This window comes from Oncorhynchus tshawytscha, linkage group LG26 (genome assembly GCF_018296145.1).
Source record: "Oncorhynchus tshawytscha isolate Ot180627B linkage group LG26, Otsh_v2.0, whole genome shotgun sequence".
Taxonomy (NCBI): Eukaryota; Metazoa; Chordata; class Actinopteri; order Salmoniformes; family Salmonidae; genus Oncorhynchus; species Oncorhynchus tshawytscha.
The window spans coordinates 21271891-21283919 of record NC_056454.1 but is presented as its reverse complement, the minus strand read 5'-3'; the positions used below and the strand labels follow the sequence as shown (position 1 = coordinate 21283919).

Below are 12029 nucleotides of genomic sequence, written 5' to 3'. Positions count from 1 at the left end.
CCACAGTGCAGTTCCCTCACTTATTCCACCATGTCAGCATCAATTTGAACTCAGCTGTCACCTGTCAGTTCGGTCAAATCACTGGACTGTTCTTAGTGATGGGGATATGAAACGTCCTCAGCCATATGGCTGAAATCAACTTACCATGTGCCACACATCAAGGATCAGAGGTTTATCATTGGCTCAGGTTTGAAAGTTCACCTTTGGTATAAACTGTGTAGGGAGGACAACAACTCTCTCTCTCTCTCTCTCTCTCTCTCTCTCTCTCTCTCTCTCTCTCTCTCTCTCTCTCTCGCTCTCTCTCTGTCTCTCTCTCTCTGTCTCTCTCTCTCTCTCTCTCTCTCTCTCTCTTACTCTGCTGCTACTGTACTTACTGGATGGAAAAGTACCCCAGGCCACATGAACATTCGATTGAGAGAAAAAAAAAACTACTTCAGACAGGCCCGTTTCTGTGGATTGGATTTTCGGGTAAACGACCATCGACCGCGAAGGGGACATCATGGCTTCTCAGCGTCTTTATCAGAGGCTGGTGGAGCTCACTGCCCTGCTCACACTCCTGACCCTCACAGGTGAGATAACTCTTTCTCTCTTTTTTTGTCTCCCTCTCTCTCTAGCTCTCTTCTTATTCAAGTCTTTCTTTCAACTCTCCTTCTGTCTCACTCTGCCCCCCACACCTTCTACTCCACTAGATAATGCATACAGAAGGGAACAGAACAAAGATGAACACAACCTCTGCAGTAACATCTGCTACACTGACATGTTAATTAATATAGTGAAGAACCTCGAGTTGGAAGGTTGGTGATATGTTTTAGGAAGTTTTATCAGGTATCTGGGTTACTTAGGGAAAGTGATGAAAGCACAAAGTCCAGAAGAAAATAAATGGTCATATTCGCAGAACGCTTTGGCGTACACACATTATACACTGTGAACACTTGACATTCTACTCCCTTTTACATGCCTCCTCTCCGCCTCTCCCCAGTGGTGGGTAACAGTAGCACCCTCTAAGTCTGGAGTGGCAGTCGCTCCCGCCAAGGCCAAAGAGTTCCTGGCCAAGCTACGAAGGCCCGAGAGGAACATCTGGGACCGCCGCAGGCCAGACGTGCAGCAGTGGATCATGCCGTTCACGTACATGGGCTTTGATGAGACGGTGAGTGGGGACAGGAGGGTTGGATGGGGTAGGACCTTGAGTTTATTCTGTCCTGGGACCTGACTAGGAAAAACTATAGGCCCTACTATGGGCCATTGTCATAGGCTATAGCCATGACAGGGAGTTCATCCTGGTCAGGTCTCAAGGATGGAAAAACTCCTGGCGCTAGATACAGTATGGTGTGTGCCTTTCATAATCATGTCCAATCAATTGCATTTACCATAAGTGGACTCCAATCAAGTTGTATAAACATCTCAAGGACTATCAATGATGACAGGATGCCTGAGCTCAATTTCGAGTCTCAGGGCAAAGAGTCTGAATACTTATGTAAATAAGGTATGTTTCTTTTTTTTTTTGCAAAACAATTCTAAAAACCTGTATTAATTTTGTTATTATGGGGTATTGTGTGTAGATTGTTGAGGATTATTTTTTTTTAAATAATTTTAGAATAAGGCTGTAACGTAACAAAATGTGGAAAAAGGGAAGGGGTCTGAATACTTTCCAAATGGGGGGATCTGAGGCTGGCCCTGAGAGAGGTAGGAATTGAGAAAAAGATGTTAGGATTAAAGTAATAAATGATGGAGAATGTTGTTTCCTCCTCAGTTTTGCAGACAGTTGACAGCACTGGGAAGACTGGAGCAACATCACATGCACACTAGCACTCAGTGAGCAGCGACGACATCATCACGTCATCCAAAAACATAGCAGACATGTTTAATATAAAGTGGTTATATCTTCGGCTGTGAGTGATGAAAAATAAGTCTGCCTTAGTGACAATCATTTGAATAATTCAATGGATGTTTTGTGCACAAAGGTGATGACTAAAGTATCTTATTAGAAATGTTCAAATCTGACTTCTCTATGTGACCGTGTATAGAAATGGTCTTTCAGGCGCTAGTTAAACTGCAGTATAGAAACCGTGCCTGGCCCCTTGCTTGACAGCTACTGTAAGTCAGTTGGTAGGATTGCTTTAATTACTTCCTGTGTATGTGTCATTTCCTGTTCCCTGGACTTGCCTCTCTGGCTGTTGGCTCCGACAGCCTTGGCAATTTAAACAATGTTGGTCTATACATAGTGTTCCAGCCCGTCATCTCCTCAACATCTGCTGAATCCCAAATCCACCCCATAGTGTCTTACCCACTAGTAGATCTGAAAGGATCTGATGGGTATGAGAAACAAGTTAATTGCTTAACCCTCTAAAAGGCTGAGTATTTTCACCACTGGTGCCTTTCCAATGTTTATGATCTTTTGAGTTGAGGTTGCGTTCTAACTACAGTTGATGTCAGAAGTTTACATACACCTCAGCCAAATACATTTTCATCACATTCCCAATGGGTCAGAAGTTAACATACACTCAATTAGTATTTGGTAACATTTCCTTTAAATTGTTTAACTTGGGTCAAATATTTCGGGTAGCCTTCCACAAGCTTCCCATAATAAGTTGGGTGAGTTTTGGCCCATTCCTCCTGACACAGCTGGTGTAACTGAGTCAGGTTTGAAGGCCTCCTTGCTCGCACACGCTTTTTCAGTTCTGACCACACATTTTCTTTGGGATTGAGGTCAGGGCTTTGTGATGGCCACTCCAATACCTTGACTTTGTTGTCTTTAAGCCATTTTGCCACAACTTTGGAAGTATGCTTGGGGTCATTGTCCATTTGGAAGACTCATTTGCGACCAAGCTATACCTTCCTGACTGATGTCTTGAGATGTTGCTTCAATATATCCACATAATTTTCTTTCCTCATGATGCCATCTATTTTGTGAAGCGCACTAGTCCCTCCTGCAGCAAAGCACCCCCACAACATGATGCTGCCACCCCTGCTCTTCACGGTTGGGATGGTGTTCTTCGGCTTACAAGCCTCCCCCTTTAAACCTCTAAACATAACAATGGTCATTATGGCCAAACAGTTTATTTTTGTTTCATCAGACCAAGTACGATCTTTGTCCCCATGTGCAGTTGCAAACCGTAGTCTGGCTTTTTTATTGTAGTTTTGGAGCAGTGCCTTCTTCGTTGCTAAGTGGCCTTTTAGGTTATGTCAATATAGGACTCGTTTTACTGTGGATATAGATACTTTTGTACCTGTTTCCACCAGCATCTTCACAAGGTCATTTGCTGTTGTTCTGGGATTGATTTGCACTTTTCGCACCAAAGTACATTCATCTCTAGGAGACAGAACGTGTCTCCTTCCTGAGCAGTATGACAGCTATGTGGTCCCATGGTGTTTATACTTGCGTACTATTGTTTGTACAGAGGAACGTGGTACCTTCAGGCGTTTGGAAAATGCTCCCAAGGATGAACCAAACTTGTTTTTCTGAGGTCTTGGCTGATTTCTTTTGATTGTCCCATGATGTCAAGCAAAGAGGCACTGAGTTTGAAGGTAGGCCTTAAAATACATCCACAGATACATCTCCAATTGATCAGAATTGTTTAAAGCCATGACATCACTTTCTGGAATTTTCCAACCTGTTAAAGGCACAATCAACTTAGTGTATGTAAACTTCTGACCCACTGGAATTGTGATACAGTGAATTATAAGTGAAATAATCTGTCTGTAAACAATTGTTGGAAAAATTACTTGTGTCATGCACAAAGTAATGTCCGACCCGACTTGGCAAAACTATAGTTTATTAACAAGAAATTTGTGGAGTGGTTGAAAAACTAGTTTTAATGACTCCAACCTAAGTGTATGTAAACTCCCGACCCCAACTGTAGGTCGTTGTGTTCTTTCCCTCCCCAGAGACTGGAGATGGACCTGTCCTACTGAATGGACCACACACAGTCCAACGATCCAACGATCAGGGTCGTCAGCACCATTATGACGAGAATGAACCTAATGAACCTCACTCTCCTCCTCTACTAACCCCAATCAACCTCCCTCTCCTCCTCTACTAACCCCAATGAACCTCCTTCTCCTTTTCTTCTAACCCCAATGAACCTCCCTCTCCTCCTCTACTAACCCAATGAACCTCCCTCTCCTCCTCTAACCCCAATGAACCTCCCTCTCCTCCTCTACTAACCCCAATCAACCTCCTCTCCTCCTCTACTAACCCCAATGTATATCCCTCTCCTCTACGAACTCCTTCTCCCACATCTCCCCAGCCTAACACTAATCTAATGACCCCTGCTCCTGCTAAACATCTGTCTCTCTTCTTCATATCACTTTGCACCAGCTGTTGTTGTGTGATGTGTGTATTGTGCATGTATTGTTTGTTTGTGTATGATCTATAGAGGATCAGTGTAAATAAAGACAGGCTTATCGCTCAGCTCAGCCTCACATTATTGACTAACCTCCTCACTCCCAGAATAGCAACAGTGATGCCAAGGTTTTAGAAGGAACACATGTGAGACATATTATTGGAAATATTTTTATTAAAATAGCATCTTCACCTGAAATTAATTATATAACATTTCCGGATTTCCAATTTGACAGTAGTGCTTTCACAAAGGATACTCCGATAGAACCACAACACGCTCACAGTGACGCAGAAACACACTCCTGGTGTGTGTTTGTGTCCAGGCTGACGGCTCACTGAACGGCACCAGGGCAAAGCACAACACTGAGGCTCACTCTCCTTCACCCCTCCTCTCCTCCAATGTACCAATGGCTGGAATACAAAGCAGTATTTTACTTAAGAGACATTAAACAAGAAAGATAAAATAGATAACGTCAAACAAACAAAACATAACAGAAACTGCACAGAGTAGGTAACGCAACAAAACATAAGCCTGCTCTTAAATATCAAAAAATGTCTATTGACAAAAAACCCAGAGTGCAAACTGGATTCTGATCGTTGTCATGTTTGTGATTCCTATTATTTTATTCAGGCAAGTCTATCTGCCTGAAAAGAAATCTCCAACAGTAGTGTCTCTATGGTGGGACAGTTTGAGTTCTCATGTCACAAACGTCACAGCAAAAAACAACAGAAGATACAGGACATTTATAGGTTGTCTTTGTCTTCGCTCCTCTGAGGAGGAGGGTCCTGAGTCCTCCAGTGACCCAGCAGCCTTTGGGGATGACGTGAACCTTGACCCCCTGAGCTCAGTTGTGTTGTCTGGGTTGTCCTTTCTTCTGGCGGGCTGCCTTGGGCTTGGGGATGCGCAGTGCATTGAGTAAATGGTGAATCACTGGTGAGAGTGAGTGACAGGCATGTTTCAATACTGAGTGGTATTATACACTCACCAGACAGTTTATTAAGTATACCCATCAAGTACTGGGTCGGTACCCCCTTTGCCTCCAGAACAACCTGAATTATTTGGGGCATTCTACCTGGTGTTGCAAATGTTCCACAGGGATGTTGGTCCACGCTGACGCGATGGCATCACACAGTTGCTGCAGATTGGACAGTGGTACATTCATGCTGGGAACAGCCCGTTCCATTTCATCCCAACGATGCTCTATTGGGTTGAGGTCTGGGGACTCGCACAAGGTCTGGGGATTACGCACAAGTCTGATGGAAGATCAAATGCATCGAGAGTATGTCTAGCCGCATGAGTGTATGTGTGTGCATGCAGTCGTGTGTGTTTGTGTCTAGCGTGAGTCTGTATCTAGTGTGTGTGTGCGTGCGTGTGTGTGTGTTTGTGTCTAGCGTGAGTCTGTATCTAGTGTGTGTGTGCATGCGTGTGTGTGTGTGTCTAGCATTGGCATGTGTGTTTATGTACTGACCACAGGTTCCCAGCCTAGCATCATCTTGGCTTTGGGGATATCGGGACGTCGCCTCTGAGGGTCGTCCTGTCCCTCTGGAAGGAACTGGATCTGACTGCGGCTCTGTGTCTGTGTGTCTGTGTGTCTGTGTGTGTGTGTGTGTGTGTGTGTGTGTGTGTGTGTGTGTGTGTGTGTGTGTGTGTGTGTGTGTGTGTGTGTGTGTGTGTGTGTGTGTGTGTGTGTGTGTGTGTGTGATGATTGTGTGTGGAGAAAAGTGGGAGGTAGAGAAGGGTACAGTTAGGTACAAGTCCAACCTAGAACAGCAGCAATCTATTATATTTTCAGAGAGAGGAAGAAAGCTTGAAAGAGAAAAAGTAAGAAAGATAAGGATCAAGGGGAAGGATAAGGAAAAGTGTTGTTGCAGAGGGCTTGCATGTTGATCTGACACTCAACCACCAGACTCCTGATGAGCTCAGCAAACTCCAATATGGTGTGTTCTTCTGGGTTCCCCTACAGGCAGATTACATGAATCAGCACAGAAAATCAACACAAACACAAGAAGATGCAAACACACACACACAGAAAGTTGAAAGTGCACACACCCTTTCAAAAGCAATTTAGCGGATTGCTACACACCGACCTCCCAGTGTCAAAGCACACCAATTTGGTTGGTCAGAGCACAACCCTGGTGTGTCTGTTTCAATAATGTACGTCAGCAAGTCTCTTTCTACAAGACCTCTCCTACTACTGTCACATCTCTAAACATTATGTCAGAGTGAACTGGCTGAATAGCTACCATTCTGTAACATCCATTGCCTGTCAGGTACTATATAGAACCGTCTGAATAGCTACACAGCTCACAGTATGACTAAAACAACAGTAGTCATATGTTAGTGTAATTTTTCTTTTTACTAATCATCATCCATTTGCTTTGACAATTCAAAAATACATTAAATTACACACAAATATAGATGATACCGTTATAATGTTTGGATTCAAGAGTAACGGACAAACTCACCAGGTTGACTGGGCTGCTGATGTTACTGTTCATCAACTACACCAGACCATTCACGAGATCACTAGAGAGAGAGAGAGAAAGAGAGAGAGAAAGAGAGAGAGAGGAGAAAGAGACGTGACAGAGAGATTCATATCATCAGGCTGTGCGAGTGAACACAGACGGGCAGCAGAGAACACACTCAGTACAAATGTTACACCAACTGCCATGGAGCTAAGATGACTACCTATACACTGGTCTACATAGCCCCTGTCTCTTCCCCTGGGACCTGGTCTACGTAGCCCCTGTCTCTTCCCCTGGGATCTAGTCTACGTAGCCCCTGTCTCTTTCCCTGGGACCTGGTCTACGTAGCCCCTGTCTCTTTCCCTGGGACCTGGTCTACATAGCCCCTGGGACCTCTCTTCCCCTGGGACCTGGTCCTGGGACCTGGTCTCTTCCCCTGGGACCTGGTCTACATAGTCCTGCCCCTGTCTCTTCCCCCTGGGACCTGGTCTACATAGCCCCTGTCTCTTCCCCTGGGACCTGGTCTACATAGCCCCTGTCTCTTCCCCTGGGACCTGGTCTACGTAGCCCCTGTCTCTTCCCTGGGACCTGGTCTACGTAGCCCCTCTTTCCCTGGGACCTCTTTCCTTCCCTGGGACCTGGTCTACGTCTCTCCCTGGGAGCCCCTGTCTCTTCCCCTGGGACCTGGTCTACATAGCCCCTGTCTCTTCCCCCTGGGGACCTGGTCTACGACCTGGTTCCCCTGGGACCTGGTCATAGTCCCTGTCTCTTCCCCTGGTCTACGTGACCTGGTCTCTTCCCCTGGGAGCTGGTCTCTGTCTCTTTCCCTGGGACCTGGTTTACATAGCTCCCCCTGGGACCTGGTCTCTTTCCCCCTGGGACCTGGCCAACATAGGTCTCTTCCCCTGGGACCTGGTCTGGAGCCCCTGTCTCTTTCCCTGGGACCTGGTCTACATAGCCCCTGTCTCTTTCCCTGGGACCTGGTCTACATAGCCCCTGTCTCTTCCCCTGGGACCTGGTCTACGTAGCCCCTGTCTCTTCCCCTGGGACCTGGTCTACATAGCCCCTGTCTCTTCCCCTGGGACCTGGTCTACGTAGCCCCTGTCTCTTCCCCTGGGACCTGGTCTACGTAGCCCCTGTCTCTTCCCCTGGGACCTGGTCTACATAGCCCCTGTCTCTTCCCCTGGGACCTGGTCTACATAGCCCCTGTCTCTTCCCCTGGGACCTGGTCTGCATAGCCCCTGTCTCTTCCCCTGGGACCTGGTCTGGATAGTCCCTGTCTCTTTCCCTGGGACCTGGTCTGGATAGTCCCTGTCTCTTTCCCTGGGTCCTGATCTGGATAGTCCTTTTCCCTGGGACCTGTCTTTCCTTCCCCTGGGACCTGGTCTGGATAGTCCCCGTCTCCTCCCCTGGGACCTGGTCTGGATAGTCCCTGTCTCTTCCCCTGGGACCTGGTTAGCCCCTGTCTCTTTGCATGGATCACACATATTGATTACTAGAACCATTTTGACTCAGAAGAAATGCTCTCCATTACCTCGTGTGTGTGTGTTACGCACGCCTCTATGAAGAGGGAACGCAACACCCTGCTACAACTAAACTCTCCGTGAAGCGAAAAAGGTATGGACTGTAGGTGCAAGTAAGAATGACAACAGGCAGAATGTGGTACCGTTTACAAGGACTTTATTCCTTTACACAGTAATATGGGGAAAAGGGGCTGGACGGAACCAAAGCAAAGAAAGTAAATCTCAAAGCCCCCCCCCTCTCCTATCTCACCTGCCTACCCACTACTTACCTAATTTAGCACCACCTGGTGCCCTAACCAAAATACAAGGGGTGGTCCGCCCAGGTCTTACCTAGTGTGTCTAGACAGCGAATATGCTACGGGTATATGTATGCCCGCGGGCCTCTTGCCTAAGCACTCCCTAGGTGCCTTCCCCTTCCCCCCTGGGAACAAATGAAACAGAATATTAAACAATTTTAAACAAACTAAGAAACAAAAGGATGTCAAATAAGCTCTATCTGAGCAACAAACTCACAGAACATACCACTTTCCAACAAAATCAACCTCTATCACAATCAATCTCAGCAATCCCTACCTCCAGCAAAATCTCTACCTCCAAAAAGAAGAGATCTCTACCTCCAAAAAGAAGAGATCTCTACCTCCAAAAAGAAGAGATCTCTACCTCCAAAAAGATCTTTCTCCTGAACAGAACACTGGCTTTTATATAGTGTCAGAAGGAATGGGTAATTGGAGACAGCTGCGTCTTGACGAGGGGGCGGGGTCAGCTCTCCAATTAGCCCTGGAGTCGACCAATCAGCTGCTTGAGGGATTTCAGGAAGCCATTTCCTGAAATAAACACATGTAAAGACACAAACTACAACACATAATCTGGGGAACGTAACAGTGTGTGTGTGTGAGTGAATGAGTGTGTGGACAAGGCGTGTGTGCTGATGATCCTGAACAGACTGGTGATTATAAAATTGTCACATTTGAATGGATGAGACAGAAGTGGAAACCAATGCGGGGTTAACACGTCTCAGAGTAATTAAGACTCATGAGCGCATTAGGCACGGCTTGTTAAGGACCCTGGTTTGCATATGAATTGAGAATGCTGACCCCTCATTTCCCCTCCTCTGCATCAATAATTTCCTTTATTCATTAGGCTACTCCCTCCCCTGCTCCAGACACAGCGGTTTATCATAGCGTCAGACATCGTTGTGGTGTGAGGAGGCCTGGTAGAGCTGTGATGCTGTTTCAGCATACTGAGGAGTTTGTTGCTATCTCTCTCTGTCTAGACGCAGACAGCTAATCTCTGATTATAGTGTGTGTTTGTTATTGTGTGTCCACAAGAGTCATGTATTCTCTTTAAACTAAGTTGCTGCCATCTTCTCCCCTCAGCTCTCACGGGTCAGAGAGCCTATCTAGGTCTGGGTCTGGTGTTTGAGTCTGGTATCTGGGGCTTCAGTGGTCCATCAACAAAGCAGTCCACTGGCTGTTATGCCAGAAGAGTCACAGGATGAGCTGAGTGTACGAGGGGAAGCAAGAAGCAAGAGGTTTATTACGGCACTCCATAACACATTGTCAATCTCCTAGGCTCGCATTCTATTAACACAAACTCACTCCAACACATTAACACACTGGTGCAAGCACGTACATTCTCTCATTCTCTCATTCTCTCACAACCATCACATTGGGAAAAAGGCAGCGCTCACTACAACGGCTTTCAACCAACTTTAATGTGGACATCTTTGCCAACCTCTGAGGGTTGTACGGAACACCATTAAATCCAGAGTTATTAGCCTGGTTTGTGAAGTTCTACTGAGAGATATAAAACAGGATGGAACAGAGAAGCTAACATCACACAGATAATATACAGACAGACACGTCCATCAGAGAGATCCAACACAACACAAAGACACACAGAGGAAAGGAAGACCAAAGGTCCATGCGGATGAGAAGAGTGAATGCTTGCATGTGTGGTTCTATAAATGTCAATATGTGTGAAGAGAGAGAGAGAGAAAGCACACGTGTGTATTCTACTACAGTATCGTAAAGTGGGAGCGTGTGTGTGTGTGTGTAAGCCCCCAAGGCTAGGTTAATATATCACAAGCGGCCAAACACAGCATGTCACGTCTGTCAGTTAGAAAAGCGAGTAGGTGGGCAGTCCCTATAGCACCAAAGAGGCTTTGGGTGGAATTAGAACTCAGGGAACACAGTCTTTGTCGACAGGAGATTAAAACCCAGCCAGCAACAATCTAGCAAAACAACATCTACCTTTGTCTGCTTATTTATCCCAGGGCTAGAGAAGTACTGTCTGGAAACCAGGCTCACATTATGCACACCTTGTAGCCGGAAGGAGGATCAAAACCAGACCTAATGCAGCAGACATTTTAACACTCCCATTATATCAATTGTGAATGAATTTGAGGCTGTCTAAAACCATGCATCCCCTCCAGGTACACCAAACTGAACCAAACTCCACTAAAGAATCTACGTTTGTCTCCGAGTCTACAAGTGATATTGGGAATTAGTCACATGGGGAAACATTTATACAGTTACACATCTGGATATTCTTTTTTACGATATATCATATCGTTTTGACAATATCGCAATATTATTTTTGCGCTAGTTGGCTGTACCTGAACAAAAACTCCAGTACCTTTCCTTCATAGCTTGTTCTCCATCTTCTTAAATATAGAGACAATTTGTTTACAGCGCTTTTATTTCCATGACTGATCAGAACTCGTTCTCATCCAACTGCAGCAGACGTATGCTGAACAACATATTTGGAACATCGAGTCGCAGTAAAATCACAGCATCCAAACGCAATACATATAGAATCGTGAGAATCGCAATACATATCGTATTGGCACCTAAGTATCATGATAATATCGTATCGTGAGGTCCCTGGCAATTCCCAGCCCTATTGCTAATGCTGAGTGCCTCCGGTGTTGTTCTCACAAACAGGTTTTAAAGAAGAGTCTAACATGGTAAAACAATTGGATTGAATCTAGAGTCACCTACATTACAACGTTTTTAACTTACTGCTTGTGCACATTGATCTACAATCAATTTCTAAATGACTTCAAAGACAAGGTTGGGCTAGCTGCAGAGACAGGGTCTAGTGTGTCTGTGTGTGTTTGTGCGCAAGAGAGTGTGTGCCCGTGCCTGGAAGCATGAGCGCGAGCGTGTGATTGTGTCCATCTGTGCATGCGTCTGCTTGCAGAGAGAGAAATGTAGTGTCGTGACCTTTGTGTTAATGCCACTGAAGTTCACCAGGCTGAGTCACTAACAACCACTATGCTCCTACTGGGAAGAGGATACAACTGGCTCCCTTCTCACCAGCCATCCATCAATAAAGACCTTTTTCTCCACAGTTGTTCTTTCTTCTTTCTTTTACCAGAAAAGAGACGAGGGAAAGGCGTTGTCGTTTCCTCTCTCCCTCTCAACATCATCCACCTCCACAAGATGACATCAGTTTACCAAAGAGGACAGGGTAACAAAGTCTGGATCACTCGTTCAGTCATGTCCTCCAAACTAAATTACCTCAGAGAGAAATATTCTAAATCCCTCATACTAATCCTCTGTCACAAGCCCAAGCCTAACTGCTGAATCATTTTGCTGTTAGTTTGAATAAAGACGTACCAAGACATGTCCACTTACTGTATTTCCAACTAAATGTATTTGTCTCTCCTTTTATTTTGTTTGGATTATTGTCTT

At 45.5% G+C, this 12029-nt stretch overlaps 1 pseudogene; it reads left to right on the top strand.

Annotated features, from left to right (window-relative positions):
* Positions 1–499: 499 nt before the first annotated feature.
* LOC112225013 lies at positions 500–4040 on the top strand (annotated as a pseudogene).
* Positions 4041–12029: the final 7989 nt, after the last annotated feature.